This window comes from Motacilla alba, chromosome 2 (genome assembly GCF_015832195.1).
Source record: "Motacilla alba alba isolate MOTALB_02 chromosome 2, Motacilla_alba_V1.0_pri, whole genome shotgun sequence".
Lineage (NCBI taxonomy): Eukaryota > Metazoa > Chordata > Aves > Passeriformes > Motacillidae > Motacilla > Motacilla alba.
The window spans coordinates 96,347,838-96,365,147 of record NC_052017.1 but is presented as its reverse complement, the minus strand read 5'-3'; the positions used below and the strand labels follow the sequence as shown (position 1 = coordinate 96,365,147).

At 33.8% G+C, this 17,310-nt stretch overlaps 1 protein-coding gene across 4 annotated transcripts in view; it reads left to right on the top strand.

Moving 5' to 3' along the window:
- The window catches only part of CCDC102B (coiled-coil domain containing 102B), a 145,650-nt gene that overhangs the window by 73,101 nt on the left and 55,239 nt on the right, over nucleotides 1-17,310 (top strand). The gene's annotated exons all lie outside the window — the stretch shown is intronic.

Sequence of the window (17,310 nt, the reverse complement as noted above, 5' to 3'; positions counted from 1 at the left end):
GAAACATTAGCAGCAACGACATTTAGGAAATTCAGCAACACCTGGCTCTTTGCCAGCTTGGGACTTCAAGAGGCAGAGATATGTCTCTAATATCCACAGTCCCCACTCTCGGCTATCACATTACCTGTGAGAGTAAAATGAGTGGTATTCCAAATCCCACAGGACCTTCTAGGCCTGGCCTCACTATCTTAAGCTAGCAACAAGTTGCAACATCTTGCACTACCACCACTCCATGCACCACCTTCCCCAGTCCCTGCCCCTCACTAATTATTTGATAGAGCCATTGCCCAGCAAATTAGCTGGGCATATGAGCCCTTCAGATCATCCACAGAGCACTGATGCCTTAATACACACTGCTGCATCCCTAGGGAGTCTTGTTTAAGGATTCAGAAGTATTTGCTCTACCGTGAAGAAGACAAGTACCATGCTACTCACTTTAGAGCCATTTTGTTGACCCTCTTAAATAATTCACCAGATAGTGGATGTAAAGTAAGTCTTTCAGAAAACTTTGATGTCTTTCAGACAACAAGATGTTGTTGTCTGAGATCTGTTTCTGAAAGAAACAGATGTCTTTCAGAAAACTTTCTGGAAACCAACTGGTGATACTGGTTATCGGGAAAAACTGAAGAATTTTATGTTCTCTACAGAGAAGGCCTTAAAATTTAGTTCTTTTTCTGAAGGGTTAATTTTTTTCTTTTTTTTTTTCATCTGCAGTCGCAATGCACCAAAATCTTGCAGCATTGTAACTCAAGAAGACAGTAAATTTGATAGAGAATATAGCCATTTCTTTTCCATTTGCATATAAAATGGTCACAGATGAAAGAAATCTTTTCTTCTGGTGCAATCTGACTGAACATATGACCAATATTTTACTAACTAATGCATTTTTGGTGCATTAGTTAAAAGCTGCTACTTTGGGCAGAAGAAGCATGAATTCTAAGGCTAGTAGGTACTGGATTTGAACTGACATTCTTGTGAGGGCAGATTGTATCCTCTATACACAAGATATTTAACAGCAGGCTTTTAAATTAACATCACCCTGATGGCATGCTTGAAGCCAGGCAAGGTATGGTGTGATAATATTGATGCAATAAAAATTGTGCCACTCTTGAGTCTGGTCTAGTAGGGAATTCCAGAAACAAAGTTGAGATATTGTACATTTCTTAGGGGTTGTGACAAGTAAGAAGGAACTTCCTTTCAATTGACCTCAACAATCGTGGCTAAAATGTTGCTGAGAGCAGTGCTGGGCCACAGCAGATGTGGTAAACATCACAGGGATCCTAAGAAATATGTGTGAAAATCACACTAATGTGCTATGAAAATGTGCCAGCAAACCATTTCAAGAAGTGGACTATCTTTTTATTTTTCCTATTATCAGACTTCTTGGGGTCTTCCAAATAGTTATAGAATATGGCCAAAGCAAAATTGTTACACTAATGGTCAGATGTCACTTAAAGAAAATGTCTTAATGAATAGTCTGACCATTGTAAAGGTCAGACAGACAGAGACAGACAGAGACAGACAGCTGGATCTCAGCTGTAACAGGGATGGTGGATGCTATATAGGATTAGGAAATGTGCCCATGTTCTTCAGTGAAGCTGTTAGCTCAATATCCCAGTGCCCTTACCTGTAGTACAAGTGGCCTTAGAGAAATTAGCGCTTTTGTCTCAATACATTAAGCTCACAAACTAGCATAAAAATTGAAATTTTCACCAACTTCATTAACAATTATATTTTGGAGGCAAACATCTGTCTTCAAATTCTGTAAAGAGGTAGAATTCAGAAGATGGAAAAGTCAGGAGTAGTAGAAACCTTGTCAAATATTATGTCTAAATACATCAGAGCTGAACTATTGATCCCAATTTTTAACATGTTTTAATGATTGATTTCTATTTCAGTAGAATGTATCTGTGAACAGATTTGCATTTACAAAGAATTGCACAGCTCAAAATGAATTTACAATGTTCTGGTGTGTGAATACTGTAATGCAGCCATGCTGGTTTACTCCCACCTAGCTTCTGCTCTCGTTCACTGTGGACACACATACATAAACACAAACAAATTCATGCATACAGAGTTCTTTGTCACCCTGAGCTGTGCCATGAAGAGTTTTGATAGAGATAAGTGCAAATAGCAGTTAATTTTTTTTTTTTTTTTTTTTTGCTGCTATCCTGTTGGTTTTGTTGTTGTTGTTTTCAGGTTTTTCTTCAAGCAAATATTTGTTTCCTCCAAGGTTTTGGATTTTTTACATATTGGCACTAAGCATTTCATGACTTATCTATAGTAAGATTTCTTTTGTGCTGGCTCCTCTGTAGGTAAAAAGGATAAAATTCTTAGTATTTTTCACTATTTTAATACTCTACGTAGAAAGACACCTTGCTTTGACAGAAAGTTTTTAGAAATGTTAGGAGATAACAGATCTAAGGCTATCATGATGGCTCATTATCACAATCTAGATTGATGTAATTGAATCCCTCACCTGTGAAACAAAAGAATGCAGTAAAAGAGTGTTTCTCCAGTTACTTGCTGTGCTTTGATTGTGCAGTATACTTGGCATTGCATGAAATGTTGGCAAAACTTGTAGCATTGAACAGATCAAAAGGTGTTTTACTGTAATTTCTGGATTGAAAGTTAGATACATGTTGAGAAATAGTTTCTCTTTTCTCCTTTGGCTCTAATTTTTAAGATTAGTTTGCCATGTGTTTGTAGTACTGAAACACTCTAGTGTGGATAAATGGTATCACTTCATGCCAATATTAAACTTTGCCCATTTCTTCACTTACCACCTTGACTTACAAAGGAGAGGCCACCATCAGAAAAGCACATTTTTATTCAGTCACCCCAAAGGCAAACACTGTGTTTCAAGTAATAAGGAGATTCTTCTTTGTCTCTGGTGCACATTTTTCTGCTTTTCTGAGAATCAGTGATCTTCTGGGATCGATATTTCAGTGATTCCTGGTGATCCTTGAAGGCCTCATGCCATTCAAAGCATCTACGTAACATTAATTTCTAGGTCCCCATGTAAGACAGCCATCCTCATCTAGACAATATTCTTGCATCAATTGCTATGGAATGCAGAAATGATAAACAGTTACAAACATATTATTGCATGTGTTTATAGCCACTTAAAAAATTGCAGCAGGTAAAATATAGACATGTAAGGGAATTAAAACAATTTTTCAAATCACGTTTTAATATTCAGAATTCACAGACTGAAACTTTGTATACTAGTTTTTGGTTTAATAATTTTTTAGTCTTTGCTTTTACTGAATCATAACTTTTTACAGACACTGTTATCTCTAAAGTGCTCTGGTTCTGTCAGAAAAACAGATGTAAGTATTTTCAAGTATTTGGAGGAAATCTTGACAGCTTTGAGAGTCATAGATTCAGTAACCTATTTCAAAGTTCTTAGAGTATTACAGGCCACTTCTCCAGAAAATATTGTCTATATATATTTATCTGTGTGAAGAAAGGGAGGGAATTAAGCACTGTTAATATAAATTACAGAAGAATTCTAACTTATGTTTGTAGATAATTAATAGTACTGATACGGGTTGGTCTCTAAAACAGGGTGAATATTTTTACATTGTAGCTGAAAGGGAGTTGGTTGTGTAACCTTGGTCTTCTGGATGTGAGCTGGTAACAACAATTAGCTGAAAAATAGACTGTATTTAAAAAAGCCATTTACTATGTAAGAACTATTTACTATAATGGTAGTATTTCTCAGTTACTTTTAATTGAATAGAAACATCCATGTTGTCTTTCAGTCTCCAACTTTCCTGCCTGCATGAATGCAGCTCAGACTTCCAAAGTAACTTTGGATACAAATAATGAAACTCATTTAACTTAATTTAGCAGAATGGGCTATTCTAAGATACAGTTCATTTCATCCTAAAGTGGATGTCTTTCTGAAAATTTCTGTTATCTAACAAGTCACACATGCAACATCAATATAGTGTATGAGGTATGAGTGTTCAAAGTCTAGAACTTATTAGTTCACTACTTAGAAGCTCAAAACAAATTTTATTCAGTTCAGTCATTACAAATGTCATTCTGACATATTGTTGACCATTTGTGAGCTACGGGAGCTGAAAATTACAGTAATAGATGGTGGAGATGGGAAATATGGACCATTTCTTTCACATAAACACTAATGTGGTTTTTTTCAGTACTAAGAGAAATTAACACTATGGTAGTCAATGAAAGTGGTTCAACTTTGTAGCTGATGGGGCAGGTTTCTTCAGATTTTGCCTTCAATCAAGTTACATTTTATTTATGTTTATGTTGCTTAGGATAATGTTTGCTTTTTCTCTTTGCTCTCACCAGAGTGTAATAGTACTGTATGTTTTTAGTCTAATGGTACCAAACACCAGTATGACTAAAAACACAGCATTTGTTCTTAAGTCACTTCTGCGCATTTGTAGGCTGCATTGCTTTTTTTAAAAATTTTATTATTATTTTAAAATCTGGTTCCATTATCTGCCTCTACAAACTAAAAGCATTAAATTAACCATACTGTCATTTTTCCATATACAATAAAATAATTATTTCTGACCAAATGCCAACAACTATCACAAGGGAGGAATGGTATTGTCTCAATGTAAATATATCACGTTAGTGCTCAGGAGGAAATAGCAGATTGTGCACAGGATTGGTAGGACAGCACAAGATAATAGTGGCAGTGTCACAGTGGGGTTATTTTAAATCTCTTTTTCTTTTTTTTTCAAACAGCCTCTGTCATTGCTTACACTTCAAATAAAAAAAAAAGTACTTGTAAATGTAAATGAATTTTATTAGCATAAATAAAGCAGGAATATTTTTAGTAATTCTTTAAAAAGTCTGTATCTCTGTAAATCTTACCCTAGATATAGCAAATGTGGACAGATACAGTTTAAAAAGAATGACAACAACCAATGTATCATTATCCAATGTATTTGACCCTACATGGAAATACTATAATGACCCATATGGAAATACTATAATGCTTTTTTTCTCAGTAGTAATGAGATTCCTTGGCATAACTCTAGATAAGATCTTCAGCTCCCAGTCGTGTTTGTTTTCCGTTCTTAGTTAAAAGTAGCTCCACAATCACCAAGCTAAAAATGGAGGATCAAGAAAAACTAGGAAAACTGATACATGCAAAGAAAGTAATAGAATAGCTTGAAACTGAAGCTACAATACTATTAATTTTCAGGAAATCTTGGGGATTTAAATATTCAAAAGCTGAGGTACATCAAAGTAGAAGTTATAGTAGTATATAATTTTATCAGAAGCACTTGGCTGGCAAGGTTTTGAAAATTTGTATGTTTATTGGAAGTTAATCAGGGATTATATCTGAATTTAGACAAGGATAAGACTAATCCATTGTGATACTCTTCTTTCTATATCTTTCCTCTATACATATATTTGCTTTTCTGTGTGCATGTATGTATAAAATTTGGAATGTCTGTATTTGTATAAGTCATTGAGACCATGACAGGCTAATCTGTAAAACACAGCATGGTTTAAGGTAAAATCTTAATGCTTTTTAAAATATATTTAAGTAAGTTTCAGCAGTCATGTTTGTATAAATCAAAAGAAGCTGATTTCAAGTCTCAGGATTATTTACTTTGAGGAGAACAGAAAGAGTTATAAATCAAAATGGTTATCAAGAAGGGAATAAAGCCACAGTTAGTTATCTAGAAAATGGTACTAGGCAGAAGCAAGGCCCTTTTGCCAATTAAATTTAATTGTAAGTAATTATTTAGCAGTTGGTCTTTTTTTTTTAAATGCAGGTATAAGATCCTCATTAATACTTCATTTTATACTTCCCTGAAATGAAAAATTTTGTGGAAGAAATCAATCTTTACCTTTAAATCTGTATGTGCAAGGTATTCATTCTTCTGCATCTGTCCTCTTTCTGAAAACCTGGCTTAATAAATGCTCTTGCACCCGTCTCAGAGTAAAAGTTTCTTCTTGTTGCTGTTGTTGTGATTAAGTGTCCTTAGTAAGACCATGAAAGTAGCTGCCTTTCATTCTCTGCAAAATGGCTGGACTTTCATTATTGCACTTCGTTTCAAGGATCACTCTTCATCTATAAGTGTGTGCAAGTTCTGTGTTTGCTCTCCCCTGAATTCATGGAAAAGGACAGGGAGAGGTGAATCACAAGCTTTATTTTGAAACCTATAATAGTCCTTTGTGTAATCATAGTCATGATACAGTGCAAAGAAGGCTTTTCCCTACTGTTAACCTTGAGTTTTTCTTTCTTGTGTAGAAGTGTGTAGGAATAAACATTTTCTTATCAAACAATATGACCCTTGTAAAAAAACACAATGCATCAAAAACTCAGGTGGAGGTGAAGTAAAATAAAGAAGTTCTTCCCTTATCCTGAAGAGTGTGTCATTTTTCCTTGAGCTTTTGTTAGGTTTTTCATTTCCTGTGATTGAATTTCTGACAGTCAAATCCACACAAAGACCAGACCCAAACAAAGAGATTTCAAAGAAAAGATAGGAAATGGTAGGAATAATAGAAAAATATGGGATGGTGGGCAGTGAAAGGATTTTTAGGCTCATTTTGAGTAGTTTGGATTTGGGTGTTTTCCTTGTTTTAGTTTGGCTTTTTGTTCGTCTGTTTTAAGATCAAATCCTTGCTCCATATATTCCTGTGTAAAACCTTCAATTGCCTCACTTAAGCTGGAAGAACTAAACTTGCCTCATGGCTTAGTTTTTCAGAATCTTCCTTAGCCTTAATGTGAACCTCACCACTGCTTCCACAGGTGAGCCAACAGGCTGCTTGCAGTTTAGGTACACAGATGCAACTGCTCATGACTTCAGCTGTCACAGGTTCCAAGTCCTTTAAAATTCTGAGTAGCAGAAGAAGGATCACTGCATTCAGTAGGAATGTCTTTCCAGGGAAAAGACTCCAATTGCAGAATGCATTAGGAATCCTGTCTTTTTACTTTTTATTTATTCTTTATTATAGCATCAATAAAGCACAGTAGAACTTTTATAAATGAATACACATATATTTGGCATTCCTGCTCAAACATATTTTAGTGATAAGGGTACCTGATCAAAAGCGTTTGGAGACCTCTGTACTAGACCTTCTCCAGAGGTGCCTTCCAACCTCAGCACTTCTATGACTTTTTGATTCTGAAATTAATTGACACATTTCCTAGAAGTGTCAGGAAAGGGCTTATATAAGGAATAACTACAAAATAATTTAACTTCCTTTCCCAAAATATACATGTTTTGGTAGCGTGTTTTTTTTAATAAAACTACCACTCATCTGGAACCTTTCTAATAGTGTAAAAATACAGGCTTCAAGTCTATAATATTGTTTACCTATTGAATTCCCTGATCCTTAGTAAAAACCTTCTTTCTGATTTTTCTGGAGTAATAAGTAAAACTTAAAAATTTTCCTTAAAATAAGGAAAAATTCCTACACTATTGGAAGAACATATTTTCCTATATTGCTTAAAAAAAAAACCAACAAACTGTATATAAGGGGAGAGAACTTGTATTTTTAAAGTATCACATTTATTTACGTTCTTTTCCCTAACGAAGCCATTTATCAATGATTTAGCAAAAGGCATGAAGATCCTTTTTTCACTTTAAATCTGAGTGGTAGGAATAAAGGGATAAGACTAATGCCAATATAATTTTCTTTAGATAGCCCTTAACCACAACATATTTGCAGTTAATATACGTTGCACAGAAGAATTGTACTTAGTGGTACAGGCAGTGTGTCTTTAACACACTGCAACAGTGGTTGTTTTCTATTTTCTGTTTTCTGTTTTGTCTGTTGTTTTCTCTGTTTCATTGTCAGGAAATTACCTTGTGTATTTAGATGAAATGTGCAATGTGATTATTTGTATTCTGAGACTCATAGGAAAATGAAAAGTTCTTAGTTTTTCTGACCCTGCTACTTTTAATTTCACTGTATGATACATATTAATTTTCACTGCTCCTCTTAGGACAACATTTATATAGCCATACCATAACCTAGCAGGTTTTGAAGGAATATTTGACATGCAGTTAATAGTCAATCTGATTTATGTAGATTAATGCAACAATGTGATGTGCTGTCAGATTTTCTCATTATTTTGTGCACTGTTTAGGACACACATCATTAAAGTGATCAAGGCAAGTAAGTGTGATCCCAAACACTATTGGCAGTGAGTTTATAGTAAAGTGTACCATTTCAAGGATAAAGAGATTCATTTTTTCTTTAGATTTGTTATTCTCAAGTCAAATAAATTTTACGATGCATGTTAAAAATATGTAGCACTCAAGTTTTGTATGTGAAATTTCGTTTAAGTACGGCTGTAGATATTGCTGCAAATAGTAATATTAACTTGCTTCCAATGAGGTAATAGCTCATTATTATAGTATATTCCTATACAATGGAGTGTGTTTTCTTTTTTCCTATGGTTGTAAATGTTTAAATCCTACCATGTGGTTTTAGACAAAAGTCTTTATGTTGAGTTAGGAAAATGATATTTTTCTCAGAAGAGACAATAAAAAGATACTCCTTTAAAGATTTACATCCAAAACCTTTTGCTGTATAAAAACACATACAACTGGAGTATGCATGATGAATAAGGTATAAGCAATACCAGTTATTTATAAACAAAGAGAATGGTTTTTTGCCCAAAGCAACATAATGTTGATTGTAACGTGGCTTGAAGCAAAGAGAATTTTGATGCATAATTTTGTTCTCTCAATAAATAAAATCAGAAACACTTCTATTATTTAACTCTGTTAGGACATTGTAGGATACTGCTCCATTAACATTTCTTTTGTAAGCAGGAATTTTCATTAAGGCTCTACTCTATGAGGTGTCTTGTAGTCTGTTTTCTGAATGAGTAAATAATTGGGATATTTTACTCACATAGTCACTTTAGAATTGTATTTAATTTTCCAAAACTCCTCATGTTGTCAGGTTGTGTGTTAACTTTAACCAAAAAAACCCCAACCAAACACAAAAAAAATTAAAAAATGAAAATGTTAAGAGTGATGCTAAGCCTATCTCCTGTACTTTCTGACAGTAATCTGCATTTACAGATGCAGTGAGATTTGTGCTTCACAGAAGTAGTTAAAATGATTAAAGTCTTTCAAGTACAGGATATATGCTTAATTATCATCTTTACTGTATTTAATCCCAGTGAAAAACGAGACTCTTTACATTTGAAAACTCATGGTTGGAATGGTAGGGAATATAGAAAAAAGGAGTACTCTGTGAACTAAGAAACAACAGAACAGGAGCATTAAATCCATGGATGGAAAAGGAAATTGGCTAAAATCTTGCTCTGGGGATACCAGATGAACAAGTGGATAATGACTTCTACATACATTAGAAGCAGTCTCCCACTCACAGATCCTGGTCCTTATAGGAACTTCAAACACCCCGAAATCTGCTGGTTAATTAATATTCAGTGATTTTCTCTGATCTCTAGAGTGGTCCACCCTATTGAGCAGGAAATTGGGTAAAAATCCTAGGAGGCCTGCATGGGTGAACAAGGAGATCCTGGTAACACTCAAATGCAAAAAGGAATTCTACAGAGGGTGGAAGTAAGAACAGGTAATTTGGGAGGGATACAGAGACAGTACCTCAGTGTGAGGAGATACAGTTAGAAAAAGAACCAAGTGTCATTTAATCAGGCCAGGGATGACAAGAGCAGCAAGAAGGGCTTCTATAAGTACACAGTAGAAAAAACAAAAACTGAGCAGAATTTGAATTGGGTGGGGGTCCTGGTGACAAAGGATATGGAAAAGGCCATGATCTTGAGTGGTGTCTTCACCTCAGACTTTACTAGCAAGATCAGCTTTTAGGAATACCAGGGGAAAAGTCTGGAGCAACAAAAATGTTATATAAAACTAAAAATATTTAAAAATTAAATAACATTTCTTTATTCATTTTTATTAGGATCATGGACCACACTAGTACACCATGCAAATGTGTGAAAATTGTCCCAAACTATTGCATAGTTTCAACCCATCAGATTTATAAGACTGTGAGCTGTTCTGATGAAGAGCAGGCATGATAACAGCTCCATGTCTTTTCAAATGATCTCTAGCACAGAAATGGTTGGGAAAGCCAATGAATTCTGAGGAAAAATTAAATGTACAGTGTCATGCTAGCATTTATTTGAAAGGAAACAAAGTTCTCAGCCCAACAGATCTGAATTTTTTTCTGCAAGGTTCCAGGTGACAGAGTCTGTATAACAAGTTCAGCAGGAACTTGCTCCACACATACATGATTTTAATAGAGTGAAAATAATTTAAAAAATTATATCTGAACATAAGAAATGATTGAGAGATCCTAGACATTACTGAGAGGATATAATTTTTATAAATAATTCTGTTAACTTAATATCTGGCCCTTCACAAATCTCTTAAGATCAATATTATTCATGCAAAATAAGAAAAAAATACAGGATGTCTATACCTGGAATAGTACCAATAAATTTTCTGCATTCTAGAGTCATGTCTTGTTATAGGTGAAAAGATAAATTGGAACTGTTTCTGTTTTTAACTCCTTTCCCTGAAAATAAGTAAAATTGTCTTTCACACCTAAGGGTATAGTATCTCTCAAATTTAGATCAATATTGTCTGAATAAGCCTACTAGGATCAAACAACAAAAATCTTACAGATTTATGTTTTTATCTTTCACTAACTTGAAGGTCACTACAACTTTATACCCTGTACATTTTAAGACAAATTTTAGCCAAAAAAAAAAAAAAATGCTCAATGTATTTATTTTCTGTTCATCATTGCCCTAAGGTAGATAGTTTGAAGGTATGGTCAATGTGGCATACAGTTTATCAAGCTTCTTCTTTATTTCAATAATAAACAATATTCAGATGTGTGCAATATTAGTGCACTGTTCACACATACAATTTAGGTTATGTTTTTTATGGTAAGGTGAATGAAGATTTAAAACAAAGCAGTTGTATGGATAAAGCAAGGCCATTCTCCTTGTAAAATTCCTTCCCATAAAAAGGGTCACTTTTGTCCGTGCAGGATTAAAATTTATTGTCCTACTCTTGGGCCATCAGTCCTTCAAAACAGTATGAATTCACTTGAGAGAGTAAAAGACAAATAATTTAAGAGAGAAAAGAAACTTTAGAGAGAAATTAAAAGTAAGATTAATCAAATAGTTTATTAAAATTTGTTTTAGTTAAATGTCATAAAAATTTCTAAGATATATTTAAGGTCATAGAGATCACTGTCATGTAACAGATAATGAACCACTGAATTAAGACTCAGAAACCTTGAATTCTCATTCTAGTTCTGCCATTGAGGCATCATGATGTCAAGAGAGTCACTTGTTTGTACTTCAAATTCACAGCCTTGAAAATTGAGAAAATTACATGTCTCGAATCAGATCTCTTCTGATGTACTCATGTTTTACAATGGACCATTTCAACTGACGACAAACCATAGGACAAAACCAACTTAGAAATAACAGGTTACTTTTCTTTCAGAATTTTAATTCTTCAAAGAACTATTACCAGTATGAAATATAGTCCATTTCAGATGTGATACCAGGTCTTACTCTCCAGCATTTCCAGCGTGGCAAGTCATGCTTTAAGTAATTTTGGTGGTAATTCAAGATCCTTACTGTTTAGAAGACTGGGAGGATTTCTATGAGAGTCAGTTGTTTAAAGATAATCTATTGAATGTCTAATCCTCCAAAAGAGGCACAGGGCCAAGGTACCAACCACTTGCAGTGATTATTTCCCATGGCTCAAAGGGTTTAATCAGTGTTGAGCCAAACTCTGCCCATTGGTTTTACTGAGATGGTATGACTGCAACAGATGGCAGAATTTGTCTTGTATTTCTCTGGCCTCCTTCCAAATTGGGTAATTACATTCGATATAACTACAGTTGTGTAGAGTTTCAGTTCAGTTCAGTATTTTTTCATCCTCTTCATTGTTAAGCAGTTTTCATATTTGAGGTACCTGTATGGGTTTTTTATGGGTTCATAGACGATACTTTTCTATAGTTAAATCAGTATTTTTTATTTATAGCAAAGCAGCATGCTAAGGATCTCTCTACACAGCAAAACACAATACAGGTTTTGAGAATCTTAGAGTCCATTCTTGGATTGTTACAGTTTTAATATATTAAAGATTATTAATATATCAGATTGTTACAGATTGTTACAGTTCTAATATATTAAAGTATGCCTGGCAACTGTGTTTATATAATGTGAAATATATTGCCAGTGTAAGAGCCACCACTTCCAGTCCTGCAAGCAAAATGAATTAAGGATGGTGGCCTTTGTAGTATACTATAAATAAATAATTTTGCCATCAAAACATTTATTTCATGTGAACACCCCCCAAACAAAACCACTCAAACAAACAAGCAAACAAATGAAACAAAGCAAAAGAAAACAAAACAAGACAAAACTCTTTTTATTACAAAGTATTATTATGTTCCAAAATGCATTGGTAATGACTTGCTTCACTCTTTTCATAATTGTGGTTAAGAACAACAGATGTGAAACAAGAAAATTCTGCTGCAAGTTTTAGCCTAAAGATAGGGAAACAATAACTAAAATAAATAATGTACAGAAAATTATTATCTATGTGTGATAAAATTATTATCTATATGTGATTAAAAATTTCTGCCTGTAAGCACAGGCTAGCAAAGTGCTTTCTAAATTAGTTACAATGATTGCAAATCTTCCTAGAACTAATTCTAGATTTAGTGAGAACCTTGTTCTCATACCTGTTATTGTTACATTAGAAATATTTTTTTCAGAATCGTTGAAGAATTCCCACTCTTCCTTCTTCTCTACTATCTGTCATAAGTATCAAAAAAGAACTTTTACTTAAAAGTCTGCACTTTTAATATTTGTGCTAAATATTGGGTTAATTACACTGTTTTGAGGTGCTTACTATTTAGACCTAACTAATCAACTGTGGACATAACTTTAGTTTTTAGTTGAATTCAGCAACAGTGAGATTCCCATGTTCTCATCCTTCTGTGTTCTTATAAAAGTATACTGACATTTTTGGATTTAAATGCTTGTAGTTCCAATAAACATTTCAAGTGATTTGAAATCTGTTAGATTGGAATACCTATCAGCTTTTCCAGTTTCTTTATATTTAGATGCTTGTTTGTTTCTTAGCCTTTTAATGTCATCCATCATTGCAAATGGCAAAATGTTCACCCACCAAAAGTCCTCTGGTTTAACATTTACATTTAGTTGAAGCAAACAATATACATTTGTGGAGTTTGACATTTGATCTAATGGAGATATTAAGAATGACTACATTTCTTTCCTTCCAAGGTGAAGATTCACTACAGTAAGGAATTAAGTTATATGTTGCATTCACATTGAACCCATTTATCTGAAACTGCTCAGAAATCCACAGGATATCTTCAGGGACTCCAGAGGTCATGATTAGGAAAGACAGTTACATATCTGTAACTTTCTTAATTACTTCTCTTTTAGAGAGTTTTATTCTCTTGACTCCTTTACTGTGACTAAAGCATCTGGCTGGGACATGTTTTATTATTTCTTAGGGACTATGCCAACATGGCTCATTTTGTGGCTTTTGTTCTCCATAAGCCATATGTAATGATAGGTAGATCCTCCCAGATAAATTCATGATGTTATCCCAGTGTGAATAGAACTTGCAGTAAATGAATCAGGCATCCTTTGGATGACATAAGCTATTTGGTCTATTTTGTATAAAATGAAACTCCCTATGTGCATTATGTGTAGGAGGAACTTTCTTGTACACTGCAAACTCAAGAAGAGAAGACAATATTTGGTTTCTCCCTCCACCAGCATGGTAGCCAATATCACTAGAGGCACCAGTTATTGCCAGAGATGTTCATGTGTGGTTGGAGAGGCAGGTGAATCATAAAACTCCTTGGGAATTATTTTAAAAAATGTAGAGCATTTGGACTTTTAAGTTGAAAATTTGTCCATTATATCTAGACAAGACGTTGGAGGCCATCACGGACTTTACACTGACTTTTTTTCCTGCTTCCTCCATTTTGAGGATGTATTTGAATACCATACTGTGACAACTGATGACTTCCCTAACACTGCTGTGAATGGTTCTTAAAAAAACATTTATTTTCTTTAAAGTCTAGGTGGCGCATGCTTACATAATTTGCTTTCCTTTTAAATAAATAAGTTTCAGTCTTCTGAGAAAACTGTAAAATAGCACAAATGTTTCCTTTCTCTTTCTCATTCAGAACTTGTCTGCTTATTGGTTTTGACCCTTGAAAACAAGAAATATTATTTTATTATTACTGTTATTGGTGAGCAACATCAGTTTTCTTGTCTCTTGTGAAAATTGCTTTCTTCACACAGTTACTGAGATGGCTGTCACTGTTAATTCTGTTAAATTCTGACAATTAATTATATTATCAACATTTAGTTCCCTTGTGAAAACAATGAGTAACACATTAGCTCTAGGATACGTACAAGTGATATGACAAGAAAAGTTAATAATGCTTGTATACAGAAATGATCCATCTAATTATTGCATAGTCATGATTTTTTTATTTTGTACTCTTTTTCTAGGGACCTATTCATGTCTGGTCAAAACATAAAAATGAGGCTGGTTTTACTTGGAAATGAAGCCAGGCAAAACTGCTACCTCTAGTGGAAAACTTTATGAGCTCTCTGTGCCTTCTATTTGTAGTTAGAATACTTTAAAATATCATCCAAAAGAATATTTTATTTTTGCCTCATGCTCTGTGTTGGCTGAAGGGGTAGTATTCCTTACTCCTTATAGAAAAAAAAATATATATATATATGTGTGTGTGTGTGTGTGTGTGTGTGTGTATATGAATATATGAAGCAGGGCTGTTGTTCTCTTTCCCTGTGCACTTTTGAGTGGTCTGGTAAATTCAGGCAAAGTCATTGACCTGTATGAAGGTTGGTAGAATATTTTGTCCTTTTTTCCAAGGTAATCAAGCAAAAATAGCTATACAACAGCAGTTTCTACCATGACTGATAACAGTCAGAAATACAATACAGTCATAGAAACAATAAAAAAGTGTCATGTTTGTACAGAGCCATAAGAATAAAAGAATAGATCTGGAAGTACTGAAGAGCAGCTTGCTCAATAGCATTTCTTTTTTTTTTTTTTACATTTTCTTTGTTTCAGTTAAATTATTTTATACAAATTCTTTCTCTTTAGCAACTAGTGGAATGAAATTTGCACAGAAATATGTCTTTTTCCATTTAATTTCTGTTTCAAGTCATATTTTCAAGGAGATGTTGTGCATATTTGAATCGTATTTCCTGTGATGTGAATTTGTCTTATGCAATGCAGAGTAACACATATATTCTGATTAATGAGAATATGCTAAATTAGGATTGAGTGCCATTCCATAAAATCAGTATTTTTAAAACTAATTTATTATATATTAATTCATGTCAGTTTAAAGAAAGGAACTGATTTATTTTATTTTATTTTGTTATATCATTTTATAAACATTTATAAACATTTTTATAAACATTTTAGTTTCAATTTCAGTAGGACATGTTTTCAAGAATTGTAGCCTATGGCTTTATATGTAGCATGGCGAATTATGAAAGGCTTTTGAATTATCTTGGAAGAAATTAGATATTAAAGAACAAAAAATAATTCATTGTGTCAATCACCATCTTCAACTGCCTTTTCCTAGAAAAGGACCAGAACACTGTACAAGAAGCTCAGTACTAGTTGAAAAGGATCTCCTCAATCAGAATGGTTTCTGAGCCATAATATCAACCCTCTCATTAAAAGATTTCCCTCTATTTTATAAACTGTTGGCACTACATGTATGTATACACATGAATACACTCAGAATTATTTTCACAAGTATAAATGCAAGATTTTGTCCTACCAGGTTATGGCTTTGAGAAACTTAACACCCTACAGTCACTTCTTCTTCAAGATTTGTTTTTGTTCTTGTGACTAAGAATACCTCAGTCTGTCAACAGTGTCTGAAAATACAGAAGGCCATGGAGCTTGGAAAGCAGCTCATGCTCAGTTAGAAGTTTTTGATGACTCCTTTAAAGAAAAAAAGATGGTTATACATGGATTGTTAGTGTATCAAAACAAACAAACAAACAAAAAGACAACATAAAAAAAAATCATCCATTACCAGTTTTCGTGGCAGAGATTTCATAGGGTTCAAATTATGATCCTGTAGTGAAAGTTATATGTGACTTATTTTTTAATCATCTCTGCACTATATTACATTTCCAGTCTTGTGGATATTATGTTGCCAGTGGCACAGGAACAGGGGAAATACATTAAGATAAAAAAAATCCTTGTCTGTCATTCAAAGGAAAAATGTGTGTAATGCCGTGTTGTCCATAAACTGTCATATAACATTTTAATGGAAGAATTTCAAGGTAGCTAACACATATATAGCCTGGAACATACTGTACAATGATATGTAATAAAACATGCCATAATATCTGGCAACTTTTATTTCAAGCGTGAGAAACAGAATACCACTCCTTGAAGTTAAAAACTTTTAAAAGTGAAACATCTACATATATAGAGAACAGCTTTAAATATTCTTGGATTTTACTCTGCACTATAATCAATATCAAAGTAAAAATATGCTTAGGATATTTGAAAATCAGTCTATTCATTTTGGGCTTAGTGTTTTGCTAAATTAGACTCAAAAGCTACAGCAGTGCCTGGATTAAGCAGAAAGAAGCAAAAGAAAACCTGTAAATTCAGTCTAGGCATTTGAAAAGCATTTAGATGACATTAACAGTTAGGTCTCAATGGTGATGTTCAAAGGGATTTGTTAAGGGAAGATGCACTATATTTTGATTTCCTTTCACAACATTGATTTGCAGTTCACAACAACAGTTAAGGTGGGTTTTTAAAAAAAATCTGTTCTGCATCTGTTTCAAATCTTAAATGTTGGGTTTAAGGTCAGATGTAGCAACGTTCAGACAAAGTACAGGCAAGCAGTGTTGTTACTGAAAGGAAAAAATCTCATGCTCCTGCAGAAGGACTTTCATGAGGGACAGCTAATTGTGCATATTCATATTGTACCAATGTATTCTGTTCTTAATTCTTTTTGGAGAAAGAAGGAGACAGTTAGCAATGTGTTAAATACAAAAGATTTAACATTTACTCCATTTCTAAATACCCTTTCAGTTATTTGACCCACATTTGACCCAAAATGAAACAGCAGATCAGCTGGCTATCTAAGGTTTTTTAATGTCAGTTCTGTCAGCTACATTACAAAAAGTGGTTACTACAAGTAAGCAGTTAAGCTTTTAATTGCAATATTCTTCCTGCCTTTGTGGTGCTACCTCCTCAGGATAGATGAAGGCTT